A 15,236-nucleotide genomic window follows, 5' to 3' on the forward strand; every position below is an offset into this window, starting at 1 on the left:
CCAGTTATTTTTCCCCGCTGTTATCAACATGGTAGTAGCACCCATCCACATAAACTGTGGGTATCCCCTGAAACGTGTCTTCTTCATAGACCTTGTGTGGGGAAGTGATGCATGCATTTATGTTGTAGTTGGTCATTAGACTTTCGTCCTCAAGACAGTTTTCTTGAGCGCAATCATGCAAATCCGCCAACCCTTGCGCTAGGGGACTCTTCTTATTTTGACCATATCTGACCTCCACAGGAAAGCCTTGCATGGACAGAATCCATGAAGTAATTCTGGAATTACTAACATTCCCTGCACGTATTCTGTCACTTTGTAGATATTGCAAGGGTTGGTGAGGAATCTCGACAATCATGTGCCCCCCTGTATGAAAAGGTGGTAATATTTCAATGCCCACACCATTGTCAGGAGTGCCTTCTCGCAGTCATTGAATTTGTCCTCCACAGAGGAAAAAGTATTTCTCGTGTATTTGATTACTCGGTTGACCTGGTCATGCTTTTGGTACAATACCGCTGTTAAGCAAGTATCTGAGAACCCTGTCTCCAAGAAAAACTCCTTGTTCTTTATGGGTGGCCTCTGTCCCTAATACGCTCTCACTTTTCTGAATTGTGGTAATCAGGGTTTTTTCTCCCCCCGCAGGATTCTCAAACGTAGGTGGCCTCTGTACCTAATACGCTCTCACTGTTCTGAATTGTGTTAATCAGGGTTTTATCTCCCCCCGCAGGATTCTCAAACTTAGGTGGCCTCTGTACCTAATACGCTCTCACTGTTCTGAATTGTGGTAATCAGGGTTTTTCTCCCCCGCAGGATTCTCAAACTTAGGTGGCCTCTGTACCTAATACGCACTCATGCACTGGAGGTGCACTGTTCTGTAATGTGGTAAACTAGGGCTGGCCGCTCTCTCACTGCCTGCATGCTCTTGTATCGTCTGTCCTCCTCCCCCACTCCCTCCTTATTCCATGGTGCTCTCTATCTCGCCTATCTTCTCTAACTGCTTCTCCATTGACTATCCTGCTCTCCTCACTAAATCTGATAGGAAAAAGTTTAAAAAGGATATCCTAGTCTCCAACCCAGGCCTCCCTATCGCTGACACCTACACTAGTGCCTCCTCCAAGAAAACTTTTACTGACATCCTCTTTTTCGTGCCTTCCCCTGACCTATGGACCCTTCAAATGGTCTCTGTGCTCTCTCCCTTCTCCTCTTCTCCCATCAATGGTGGCACCCGTTGGGATGTCCTCTTGGCCCCCTTACGCTCCTCTAAGGCCATCATTAATGTCTACGCTAATGGGACCGTCTTGGTCCAAGGCCCTCAGGCCAACCTCCACCTCTTTGATAGACGCTTCCCGCGCCTCATCAACTTCCTTTCCTCTCCTGCTGTCCCCCCTCCTCTGTCCTCGGCTACCTTGCCTCTACCCTCCCTCCCTCCCTGCCCCCTCTCTTGCTCCTTCTTCTACCCTCCACAGGGCGTACCTCTGATCTGTACCCCTCCCAGGAAGTCCTTCAAGGATGGCAACCTTCTCCACATTGCCACTCTCAACTCTCGTTCTGCCATCAAACATTCCTCTGATATCTGTCGCCTTCTTGAGGAACTGGACCTTGACATCCTCGGTCTCACTGAGACATGGTTCACGGTCAGCTCTGTCACCAGCTTTGACACACTCCTACCTGACGGTTACAAGATCCTCTCCTTGCCTAGGCCCAACCGTGCTGGGGGGGTGTGGCCCTTATCTTCCCTGAGTGGATTCCTGCCACTGCCACTGCTACACAGACCTACTCCTCCTTGGAATGCCTTGTCTGCCGACTCTCTCTCTCTCCTAGCCATTCCCTTACCGTAGCTACTATCTATCGGCCACCTCGTCAAATTTCCTCCTTCCTCTCTGAATGGGTTGACCTCTCCTCCTCACTCCTGCCCTCAACCACTCAACTCCTCTTTCTTGGAGACTTCAACATCCACCTTGATGCCTCCTGTCCTCCCTCTGGACTCTTTCGCGACCTCTGTGACTCTCTCTCACTCTCTATTCTCCGATCTGGGCCGACCCATTCTGCAGGGCACAATCTTGATGCTCTGATCTCTTCTGACCTTCCCCTCTCTTTCCCTCTCTCTGCTCCTCTCCTGGAGTGATCACTTTCTCCTATCCTCCCACATCACCTTCCCTACCCCACAGGCAAAGCCACCCTCATCACTGTCACCCACCTTTGCGGTCATCCGACCCATGAAGCGCATGTCAGTTGAGGCTTTCGCTACCACCTTCTCGCCCCACCTCCCCCTTCGGCTGAGTCCCACCCTGACACAGCCCTCTCCACTCTGCTATATCTGATACTCTTGATATCCTTGCCCCTGTCATGAGAATCCACCTGAAGCCTAAAGCCAAATGTAACTCCTGGTATGACTCAGATCTCGTCACCCTTAAACGCAAGTGCAGGGTGGCAGAGAGGAAATGGCGTGCTTCATGTTCATCCTCTGACAAACTGGCCTGCCGCCTGCTCCAAAGGCAATACCGGCTCTCCGTTCTCACCAAGAAGAGAGCCCTTATCCAAGCCCGTATCTCTGCGGCATCTAACAATTCAACCAAACTCTTTAAAATCTGCAAGGAGCTGGCCAACCCTGCTGCAGTCTCTACCTCTCCTGTCCCCTCCCAGGCCCTCTGCACGGCACTGGCCTCTCACTTCATTTAAAAAACTTAGGACATCCTGTCCTCACTCTCCTCCTATGACCTCCCCCCTCTATTCCCTGCTCTTCCTCTGGCCCTTCTGCATCCACCCCTCCTCCCTTCTTCTCTGCCTTTCCCCTTTTTTCTGCTGACGAGGTTTCGAGCCAAGTCCGATCTATGAAAGTCTCGTCAACACAGGTCCACCCCTGTTCCTCCAAAACTATCAAGGACCACATCGACTCCTTGGCTCCTGCCCTGGCTGACTTCTGCAATCACTCCTTCGCCTCTGGAGTCTTCCCATCCCCCCTCAAGCACTCCCTTGTGCACCCCCTTCTTAAGAAACCCTCTTCCGACCCCTCTTGCCCAGCTAACTATCGCCCAATCTCTATCACTCCCTTCCTGGGAAAGCTCCTGGAGAAACTGGCCATCTCCCAGCTTAATCTCCATGCTGAATCTGTTGGTAGTCGTCATGACCATCAGTCCGGCTTCAGAGCTGCCAGAAGCAACGAAACTGCTCTCCTGAACATCCGTGAGGACCTGCTCTCAAACCTTGACTCTAACACCCCTTGTGTTCTCATTTTGCTCGATCTCTCTTCTGCCTTTGACACTGTCAACCACACCATCCTGCTCAACCGTCTCTGCAATAACCTGGGTATCACTGGTAAGGCTCTGGCATGGCTGACCTCCTTCCTCTCCAATCGACCCTCCCAGGTCCAACTGGGGTCCTTCCTCTCTGACATCTTTTTCTCTACCTGTGGTGTCCCCCAGGGATCTAACCTCTCCCCCTGGCTGTTCAACCAGTATCTGGCACTTCCTGCTCACCGCATCACCGCTCTCTGTCCCAACTTTCAGTGCTACGCGGATGATACCCAGCTCATTTTCAGGCTACCCTCGGCCTCCTCTTCCCCTTCCCTCATCTCTGACTGTCTTTCTGCTATCCATGAATGGTGTGCCACCAACGACCTCTGCCTTAATGCCAGTAAGACTGAGATTCTACTCATCGGCACACCCACTTCCTCCTTCCCTGCAGCTCTCTGGCCGGCCCCCCTTGGCCCTCTCCCTGCTCCTACCTGCAAGGCAAAAAACCTTGGGGTCATCTTCGACTCCACACTCTCTTTCTCTTCTCACATATCTGATGTCTCTAAGAAGTCACACTACCAGCTACACCTCCTCAGAGGTATCCTTCCTTTCCTCTCCTTCCCCCAGAAGCTCACTGTCTCTAGAGCCCTGGTTCTCTCGAAACTGGACTACTGTAACAGCCTCTATCTAAATCTTCCTGCCTCTACTCTCCGCCCTTTGCAACTCATCCAGAACAGGACTGCGAGACTTGTCCTTGGCCTCAAGCCCAGGGACCGTATCTCTCCAGGACTGAAATCACTACACTGGATCCCAGTGGCTGCGAGGATTAAGTTCAAAACCCTCTGCATTGTCCACAAGGCCTTCTGGGGCCTTGGGCCAAAATACCTTCAACTCTCTCTTCCTAAACATCTTCCTTCTCAAGCTCTTCGCTCATCCACCTCCAACTCCCTCAGGGTCAGCCGCTTCTCCAAGCAACAAGTTAGGGGTAGATCTCTCTCTGCAGCAGGGGCCTCCCTCTGGAACAGCCTTCCTGCCTCCCTGAAACTTGAGGAGAACCATCTCCGGTTCCGGAAGCACCTCAAAACCTTCCTCGTTGCCTCCGCTTCCTCTCCCCCTCTCCCCTGCTAAAATCAGCAAACGTGCACTGAATCTGACACTGGGCCACTCACCGATCTCGGTCCTTGGCCCAGCCACTCTTCCCTGCACTGCCTACCTGCACTACGGGACTGTCTCTGTATCCTACAGCCCCTCCTCCCGGCACTTACCTTGCACTTGCCACCAGCTGGCCCTATTATTTATCTTGTATTCTACTAACCATGTACTGCACTTTCCCCTCTCCCCTTCCCCTTCCACTTTTCCCTTTCCCCTCTATCCTTGCACTTGCGTGATCTGAATGACACCTGGCCTAGTAGGATCGTTGTCTGTCTCCCCCTGTTCCCCCCCGCCTCGTCGCGCCTTGAAACACTTGTGTATAGGCGTGTTACAAATGCCATATCACATCATATCATAACAATAAACCCCTAAAGCATGCCACACTGATCCAGTCAATTGACGATCTGGTGACCTCCAATGAGATGACCATCTAATGGAAGAAAATAAGGCTTAATTCCAAAATAGAGAGGCCAGATAAGACTGGGAATTACCTGGCTGACCAGCTGGCTGAAACCAGAGTTCTGCGGGGGTATTTCATAGAAACAGAATCCCTGCTGGGTGAAATCCAAGTTGCTGCTGTCACCAGGTTACAAACCCGTGCTAACAGCGAACTCTCGACAGCCCAGTGGAGTAAAGAGACCCCAGATGCAGAATTGATCACTGCACAGAAAGAGGACCCGTTCATTGGGAAAAGTCATCGACACATTAAAGACCCTGTAAGCTTTTGTCTAACAGAGGCAGATCATACCGGTAAAGAGGATCTCCGGGTGTAGGTGAAGTTTTCCAAGATGTTCCCTGATCCAAGACCATCTGTTGGTAAGGGGAGCCCTATCTGGCTTTGACCAGTGGGTGGTACCTACCTCGTTCCGAAGCCTGATGTTGAACCACATCCATGACGCAGCCACTGCCGGTCATAGGGGGTTTCACACAACATTAGAAATCTTTCACAAGGTTGCCTACTGGCCCCACATGGGCCAGGACCTTGACACTTACCTAAAGGGGTGTCTTGTGTGTGTTCAATTTCAACCCAGTTCACTCGCACACAGAGCCCCCCTACAAAAATGGGGAATGACACTGCCTTGAACCAATTTGCAAGTCGATTTCATCAGGCCAGTGATTCGCTCCTTTAGAGGAAACAAGTACATGTTGACTGTAACAGGCTTGTTCACAAAGTGGGTAGAATGTCTTCCAGCGCCCAATTGGAAGGCCTGCCACAAAGGTTTGAGTCGGACCGAGGAAGCCATTTTTCCAATGAGGTGATGGTGAAGATGTGGGAGATTCTAGGGGTAAAAAGAAAACTCTGCATTGCCTTCCACCTGGCCTCAAGTGGGGGGTAGAGAGATACAACAAAACAATTGTGAGTATCTTAAAGAAGTTTGTGGCAGACTCTGGACCCAGTTGGGACATTCGATTACCTCTTGACCTGATGGCTATTAGGTCTACACCATCTTCTGCAACAAAGATGTCTCCATTTGAGCTCATGACCGGATGAAAAATGGTGTTACCGCAGCCTCTGCTCTATAGAACTCAAGAGCTGTCACTGATAAATGCATCCACGACTCATGAGCACATTGAAAATGTAAGGAACGACCTCCAACATATTGCTTATGCCCAATGCAATTTAGAAAAGTCGGCTGAAGGAATGAAGACCTATTATGACCTAAAGACCACTAAGAAAGATTATGAAGTAGGGGACAAGGTTTACTTGTACAATTTTCAAAGTAATCAGGCCAAGGAGCAGAACTTCCTCCCATCTTGGCATGGTGCCTTGGAAATTGTAGATCAAATATCACCTGTTGTCTACAAGATCTGCATCCCAAAAGGAGATCAGACAGAAGAAAAATGGGTCCACATCAATCAGTTGAAAAGCTGTCATCCCAGACTCCCTTTACGACTGATTGAGGAGCCAAATGAAAGTCGAGCAGAGGAACCCCCTGAAGCATGAAAAGGAAGGATAAAAAATCAGATGGAAACTAAGATGAATAGATATATAACAGGGAGTAATTTACTTGATGCTCCCTGTGAAAAGGAAGGAAATACATGAAAATATGTTTTGTGAAATGACGAAAATGTCTTTTTATATCTGTATGCTATTGTTGTCAATTCTATGTAAATCTTCCTGGGGAAATATGTGTGTAAAAAGTACTGAACCTCTTTTTCTTTCTATTGTTAGAGAATTAACCTCCTTAACTTCCAGCCTGGAGGTGAGAGGGGAGTCTGGTGAGAACCCGAGGGACTCCAGAAAGAAGGAAGGAAAGGCGGTGCCGTGCCACACCCTCCAACCCAAAGATGGAAGGGGAGGCTAGATTGCCCACCCCTAATGAAGGAAGAAAGGGGGTGCCATGCTTCACCCCCCATCCCAGAGACAGAAGGGGAGACTGAAGTGCACTCACCCTAACAAAGGAAATTGAGCTGGATGGACTCCAACAGAAAGAGCAACATAAGAAGAAAAAAAAGGGGTGTTTAATGAAATCCCACTCTGCCCTGCTCTTCCCCCCAAAGAGTCATGGAAGAACAGGGGGGGCATGTGGGGTGCATTTAAAGGCCCTAAACCGAAGGTCCCTTTCACCTGAAAAGCAGGATTTTTGAAGACCCAAAAATGGCTTTGCATGTGTGTTTTTCGAGTCAAAATTGAAGGGACATGTGGAAAAGGCCTACCTGTCAATACCAAAGGAAAAGCAGTATTTTAATTCACAAAAGCAGGAAGAAAAATCAAAGATCCCTTTCACATGAAAAACAAGATTTTTAAACACGGACACAAAAATGGCTTTGCATGTGTGCTTGCAGTTTAAATGTGAAAAATGTACCACTGTTAACAGAAAAATGTCAGGGAAAAAGACATGTTGCGAGTTGACAAAAAGTAATGTATGTTATGTATCGCATGCAAAATATCATCGATGTTTCAATAAAAAGATTTTGACCAAAAAAGAAATATGAGTAGACATTTTGAAAAGAATAACCCACTTTGTTTTCCATGTAAAATGTTCTGTAGGCCAGAGGCAAACCCTTTTGCAGTCTTGGGCACATGGCACAAATAACTCCCTCACTGGAAGCCTGGTTTACATCCCCCAGCGGTTTTCAAACCAAGAGTCCTTTAGACTGGCTGTCTCTTCAGAACCATTTCCCTTAGCTGATGCATGACCAGAATGTAGACAGTAGGTGCGAAGATGGGGGCTACCATTAAGAGAGGCTGATCTCCAACTTCAAAGAAGAAGCTTCCAACACAAAGAGACTGATAACAAAAAAAAACTCTAGTTACAGGCAGGTCCAGTAAGAACAAATGGCCTCAAGGTTGGAGAATTGCAATTTGTTCCACATGAAATTTGACTATTTTTTTTTAAAAGGACTATTATGATTTAGGCCTTTTTCCCCAGCAACCATAAGTCACATTTATGTTTTATTTGTGTAATTTCTTATTTAATTTCCAGACGATCATAGTGATCTCAAATTCACCCACCTGCGATGCAGGGATCTCTAGTGGCCAACTAAAATGGGTTTCTGGCTGAACTAAAAATGTTCCAAATGTGAGAGTTGGTGATCGGGTAGAGGATAAAATTAGGAATATGGGTAATAATTGCATGTTCCTAACGGCGGATAATTGCTAAAACGCTGTTGTATTAATTGATTCCCCATGATTAACTGAAAAAGAAAATATATATATATATTATGTCAGTTGCTAGTAAAATTATGAAATTCTGCCACAAATTTGACAGGAGAACAAATGGGGATTGCAAATGGGGCTGCCATATGTCTGCTCCAGACTCTTTAACCTATCAGTTGAGATTGGGTTGATTTGGGAGGAGAGAGAATGGTAATTATTCAATCCTAGTTGCGAGAACTCTTGCAGGGTACTTCCCCAAGATTGTAACATTGGTGTGTCATTGCTGCTATAAAAGGGGGACTGCACTAGGAGGAAAGGACAGAGCTGTTAGAATTTACCATCGAATAGGGCTGCTGAAAGATACCATCTGACAGCTGCAAGGAAACACCAGAGGAGATTGGTGAGAGTGCATCCGCATGTAGCTCTCTATTGCTAGGAAGAATTAAAAGCTGACTGGGGCCTATGGTGGAGAGCGGGAGGCCATCCTTGAGAGTGGAGTGACCAGGCCCCTTCCTTATTTTTCCAGAGTGTCCTGAAACGCAGCTGGCTTTCCTGAACTTTTAACAGATGCTTTCTATGTAAGTAGAACTGAGCCCTGGGAAACCAAAAGGTGGGGGAAACTGCTTGCCCTAAATCCTTTCTGTTTATAGTGGGCGGGGCAAAAGTGTGTAGATCTTTTGCCTATTTAACTAAAAATATAAATGTAATTAATTCCCTTTGGCAGAACACCCTGGGGAGATTTTGTTAAAATTCAAAATTAACAAAGCTCACTTCCCAGTGTGCGCTGAAAACCTATAACCTATAATTTAATTGGATAATCCCTTTTGTCACGTTGACCCTGACTTCTTTCAAGAAGAGGGTTGCCTTTGTTCTTAAATCAGTCCAATCTTTTTGTCCAACCTTCCCCTAACACAGGCCTATAAGTGGTAAAGGGGCTGAAAATCCTAAATTCTCAAAACATCCCAATTTTTCTGTCAGACTTTCCCAACCCAGACTATAGTAGGGGGGGGTGGAGCGTCTGAAAAACAAACCAATAGTAGGGGGGGGTGGAGCGTCTGAAAAACAAACCACTAACTCACACTGTGTTTATTTTAAAGCAAAGGTTTAGGTGAAATAAAAATGGACATATGCATTTGCACAAATTTGTAAAAATAAACTGCTAGCTTTTAAGCAGCAGGAAAATCAAAATTGCACAGCACTACATTTATGCTTGTTTTGGCTATTGTTCAGTTTAATTATTTCTTGAAGTGAAATTTGTAGAAAGTAAAGAATTGTGATTTGTGTTTTCTTTCTTAACTCATTTGCATAATTGATTTGTATTACAAGAAGTTAATGGTGAGTCGCAAAGAAGGTGGCAGGTGTAGTTGTGCAATTTCTATAACTTTTAATTTAAATAAATACAAATATATTTCCTGTACACCGCCTGGTTCTTGGTTCATTGGTAGCTCAGGAGGAGGGATCCAAGGGGCATGATATGTGTCTGACGTAGGGCTGAATAAAAGAGTCCATTAAACAGTTTGTTACGTGACGCCTGGAGTGGGCAGGGAAGGAACTCCCCGTGTTCAGGGTGACCTCTCAATAAACCGTTACATTACTCTCATGTACAACTGAATATCATCTACATATTGGTGGATGGCTATATTCAGATCTTTCAGGAGAGTGCACAGAGGTTCCATGTAAAGGTTAAAAAGGATTGGTGAGAGGATGGAGTCTTGGGGGACTACACAGGAGACCTGGAGTCAGTTAGAATTCAACAAGTTCATCTGGACAGCCTGGTGTCTGCCTGAGTGGTAGGAAGTAAACCAGTTCAGGACATGCCAGAGCTTCCCATCATGCCAGCAAGGAGATAGACAAGGATGCTGTGGTCGACTGTGTTGAATGCAGCCAAACGGTCAAGGAGGAGGAGGCATGCGTCACTTTTATCCATGATTTGGAGTGCATCATCCACCATCTGGATGGTGGCTGTCTTGATGCTACACTCTGGGATGGAACCCTGACTGATAGTCATTTAGGAGGTTGAGTTGTTCGATTCTGGGCAATAGTTGTGTAGCAACTACTTTTTCCAAGATTTTGCCAATAAACAGGTTCGAAGTGGGCCTGTAGTTGGCAGGTTGTATGGATATAGGGTTGGTTTTTTCAAAAGGGGTCGTATGAGACCAGTCTTGAGGGTGTCTAGGAATGATCTTTCTGCAAAGGAGGCAATGATGATGCTGAATTGTTTAATGATGGAGGCCGGAATTATATTGTCTGAGTAAGAAGTCGGTTTGATGGAGGCAATCATTTTTAGGAGATTCAGGGGAAAGAGAGGATAGAATTCAGTCCAGAGAGAGAGCAGTGTGAATGCCGAGGTGCAGGGCATGCAATGCTGTGAGAGGTTGCTTCGTTAGTCTCTCAGATTTTGTCTATTTTTTTCAATAGAAAATTCTGTTGATTCTGTCACATTTCTCCTGAGTTGCTAGTACCTCAGGGTCAGGTGAGAGTTTGGTACAATGCATTACTACTTCAAAGAGGGCTTTGCCCCTGTTAGAGGCTGCTGCAATGGTGCTGGAGTATTAAGCAGCATTCGCCTCCATAATCAGAATCCTACGGTTTGCGTGCAGAGAATTGAGGTTGACAATGTCTCCCGATTTATGTTTTTTGTGCCACTGTTTCTTAGGGCTCGGAGTGAGCGTTTGTTGGAGGCTAGCTCAGTGGTTTACCATGGGGCGAATGGTGTGGTTTTAGCCCGGCTGGATTTAGCCGGTCCGATAGCACAGCGAGTAGAGTCCTCGCTTGGACATCTGTGTAGAGCCTGCTGACGCAGGTTTGAATCCCGGCAAGGCCAAACTCAGCCTTTCATCCTTCGAGGTCGATAAATCAGCACCACACACCATGGGTAATAATAAGCATTGCTCAGATGCCTGAGGGTTCATAGTGCTACATAAATGCTAAATTATTATTATTATTATTATTATTATTATTATTATTATTATTATTATTATTATTATTGATGGAATTCTCAAGTTAGTATGCGTCGCATCTAGACAGAAATGTGATTATTAGCATATGCCACACTCAGATGGAATTTCACAAGTTTAGTCTGCGTCAAATCTAGACGGAGATGTGACTGTTAGCATATGTGGTTCTTAGCATGTACCACACTTAGAATTCTGAACCTAGCTTGCGTTGCATCTAGATAGAAATGTGACCGTTAGCATGTGCCACACTAGTATGGAATTCCGAACTTTAGCTTGCACGGCATCTAGATAGAAATGTGACTGTTAGCATGTATCGCACCTAGATGGAATCCAACAATTGCAAGGACAGCAATGCCAACTAACCAACCAACTAACAATTCCATCCCTCTGCATACACCTCTCAAACTATAACCAAACACAACCACAAGCCTAAAACGCAGCAATCCGCACAAACTTCACAACAATGCAGCAACTAAACAAACCACACATAGACTTGCACAACAGCACACGATGACTACGGATCATAAAACACCCCAGGCCCAGCCAACAGGTGATGCAGGGGGATGATGTGAAGACTAAGTCTAGGGTGTTGCCTTAGTTGCGCATGGGGGAGAACACCATTTCCTTACGCCCCATGGAAGTGATCAATGCAAAAAGCGTGCTTCGAGTGTGGTTGTCAGCCTGTGGCTCTGGGATGTTAAAATCACAGAGAAAGACATTATTTGAATGTGCTCATTTGGCAGAGGAGAGTACATTGGAAATGTCTGCAATGAAAAAGTCACTCCTGTGAGGTGGTCTGTAGATGAGGTGAAAGGTGATAGAGGGAACCGGCAGATGAGTGATTCAAATTAGCTTGTTCTGGGAGAGGGGATGATGGAGCATGGCCAATCACTCCTGTGTATGGTCGCCACTCCGCCTCCTGCCCTTCCTGCAGGGTCAGACTGGGGCTATCGAGCATTCAGCTATGGGCCAAATGATTTGGAGGCCATGGGGCCGGTTTCATAACAAGCCACCATCCTGGGCAATTTTTTGAAGGTTCAATATTTTTGTAACTTACATTACTTTAAGTAATGTAAATTACTTTGCTTGCCTCAGTTGCCTACAGAGTGCGGGCTGCTGGCTGCGGTCTGCTCAGCAGCCAGCTAGCTCGTGGCACAGACAGGATGCATTCATCAAAGAAAGGTAACAGCTAAGTGTTACCTTGCTTTGATGAATGGATCCCAATAGGCCCTGCTGGCTTGGCAGTGCCCCTGAGCCAAGCCTCCCACCTGCCGGCGGTGGCGTGGCTGGCACCAGTCAGGAGGCTGCTGAGGCAGCCGGCCAGCGGATTGTAACAACATACTCAAGTTGACTCGTCAATTGCATTTGCAAGTGGCTTGCAACTTTGCAAGTGCAATTGTTCTGGGGTCGGGGGTGCAGAACGCTGAGTTTGTGCCTCCTCACGTTGTTGTGACTTCCTGTTGTGTCAGTACCAAGTTTGTGCGGCTAGGCTGGCCCGGATGGCATGCGCATGAGCGTGAGCTTGGGTCTGCGGCCACTAATTGCACACCCCAGCACGAGGCAGGCAGCGCAGCAGGACACAAGGACTCAGGGAGCAGGAGGTGGACCATACTTATCTCTGCTTTTAACCAAAGGAAAAACTGGTGTGCATGCATGCCTGTGCCGTTGCTGCCTGGCTGCGCCGAGCGAAGGGTCAGTTGCTGAGCTGCTTCAGCCTGGCTGCTGCTGCAGCATTACCCACCACCCAGGCACTGGCAGGCAGCCTGTGCTGACCCATGCCCAGCCCGCCGATGGCGAGTCAGAGAGGATGTCAACCGTCAGGACGGAGGACAAATACTGTGGTAAGTACTGGGTACTGGGTAGTGAGTGACCACAGACCATGCCCAAAAAATGTTGCCAACACTATCCACCTGCATGCGCAGGAAGTCTCTGCTCTGAGATTCCACCACAATCTGATGTTTTTGCCATTTTGGAGGAGGAGAGGAGGCGGGGTGGCACCGTGCCAGTTTAGCTGTACTATGTTGTACAATGTCTTGCATGTGTGTTTTCTTGACGTTTGCATAGCGTCAATACTGCGAGATCAGGGTCGGACTGTCACTGGGGCATAACATTGTTTCATCAACAAATAAGTGGCCCACAGTTGCAAATGGCAATTCATTCCTTCCTTTTGGGACAGACCGTTTGAGTAGTACCCAAGGGGGAGGTGTTTGATAAATGTGATGCAAATTGTGCAATTTATTCATTAAGTGGTCAAAACTACTAGCCGCATGGTGATGGTGAAGTAACTTCTCACACTGGCCAAAAAAGTGGTACACTTTGAGAGAAAAAAAACAGGCCCACACTAGCCTGCTCGCTATTCGCTATACTACTACTAGCCACTGCTCGCTCACTGCCCATGAAGTGCCCACCTCCTGCCAACATAGGTGGCACATTAGAAAATGCCCAAATAAACGCTTTGTGCACCAAAACCGAACAGCTTCTAGCCGTGGTGGCTTGGTAATGGTGCATTGACATGGCCACATGCAGGTTCCACGCAGATTGATGCAGCCATCAGGCTCTCGCACTCTCTACCTGAGCTATATCACAATCTATGCAGTGGTAGTCCAACTTTTTCATAACGAGCCCATAGGCCCACAACACATTTTCTGGTAAAAGCTGTGCTGTTGTTTCCAGAGCAATTTCTAGACCATATTGCCCAGGGCGAAACACCAGAATACGCCTGCCTTACGTCGCTCCCTCCCATACTGATACCCCCTCTCCAACATCATTGCAGTGGTCAAAACCTTACCCTAACATCCCCAATCTATCCATAACGTCTCTCTAAACCTCATTCCGGTTTTTCTACTTCCCCCTTCCTATCCAACCATGTTCACCCAAACCCTCCTCCCCTGCTGGGGTTGCAGCGCCCTGTATAAGCATTGACGTGCAGGACCCAGAAACCAAAGTGGGGGTGGTTGGTTCATGCCACTGCTGCACCTTCGAGCTGTGGACCCTGTCACAGAACTGTAAGTATGGAATGTTATGTTATTTTATGAGTTGTGTTTTTAATGTAATATTTGAGCATAAATACAACTGGGAAGGTACTTTCCGGTGTCATCATTTGGCTGTACTGCTTATTAAATGCAACTCTATTTTCATTACTGGTGGCAACTAGTAGACATGCCTTGAGTCTGGTTCTGCAAAATAAGTACAGTATTTAGCTATGTGATGATGATGGTGTTTTTTTAAAGAACAAAAGGAATGTTATCACTTTCTCAAGCGTTTACACAAAACATAACATGCAACAAAGACATTAACCCTCGTGAATTGGTATCAGGTAATATTATCCCCATAAATAATGTCACCATATATATGGTCGCCGGGAAAGGCCATAGGCGACATTATTTATGGGGATAATTTATGGGGTAAATGGGAGCGGAGGTTATAGGGGTGTCCCCCGCACCCTTTAAAAAAATATGGGGTTTGTGAGGGTGTCCCCCGCAAGTTCCATGGGTTAATATTGCGGAAAAAAACGGCGCCATTCTTATATGGCGATATTTTTGCCGGGATATTAACACATGGAACCCGTGAATTAACGCGATTCACCGATGATGATTTGAGGGACACTTTTTTTGAGGCAGGGGGTGGGCCTCTTTTTTTTGGTGCCCAGGCCTATTTCTGGTCCCAGTCCAACTCTGCTTTCCTGGCCGGTTGGCATGTTAGATGAACATTTGGGGAGAATGGGGTAAACCATGTTTCAGTGATGAACAGGGCATCAAGGTTGTTGTGCGGTATGAGGTCAGCAATCTCTGCAGCGTGAACGACTGCTCAGCGAGCGTTGATCAACATGAGTGGGCGTGTGCCTCTGGTCCATGGGTATTGGAGGGGGGCAAGGGAAATATTCATGACAGCTACATTATCGCTACACAGTATTGCTTTTGTGCGTTCCTCTCCGCTGTGCACTTTGCATCGTATTCAAAAGTGGCTGTTAGCTTTGCAGCTCTGCTGATTTTTTTTAAAGGCCCTCTTATTCCCAAATGTCCCCTTTTTCTTTCACCCATTACCTTTTTGCATTAGTAGCATTTCAGAGGACATTAGGTTTTTCAGCTCCCTGCTGGGGGCCTGTCCAGCGATAATTTGCCGTGATTATTCCTCCTGCTGCTGTCTTCTGATGGGCTGGATTTGCACCACTAAGGCAAAGAGATGGGGGGGCGAGGGCAAATATCTTATCGAAATGGCCTCCCATCAGCCTTGCCAGATCTTCAGCCTGCCCTGCATCATGTGTACCCCTTGGGAATGGTTAATCCCGCGTACTGG

The sequence above is a fragment of the Ambystoma mexicanum genome, chromosome 2p (genome assembly GCF_040938575.1).
Source record: "Ambystoma mexicanum isolate Mex_15411 chromosome 2p, UKY_AmexF1_1, whole genome shotgun sequence".
Classification (NCBI taxonomy): Eukaryota; Metazoa; Chordata; class Amphibia; order Caudata; family Ambystomatidae; genus Ambystoma; species Ambystoma mexicanum.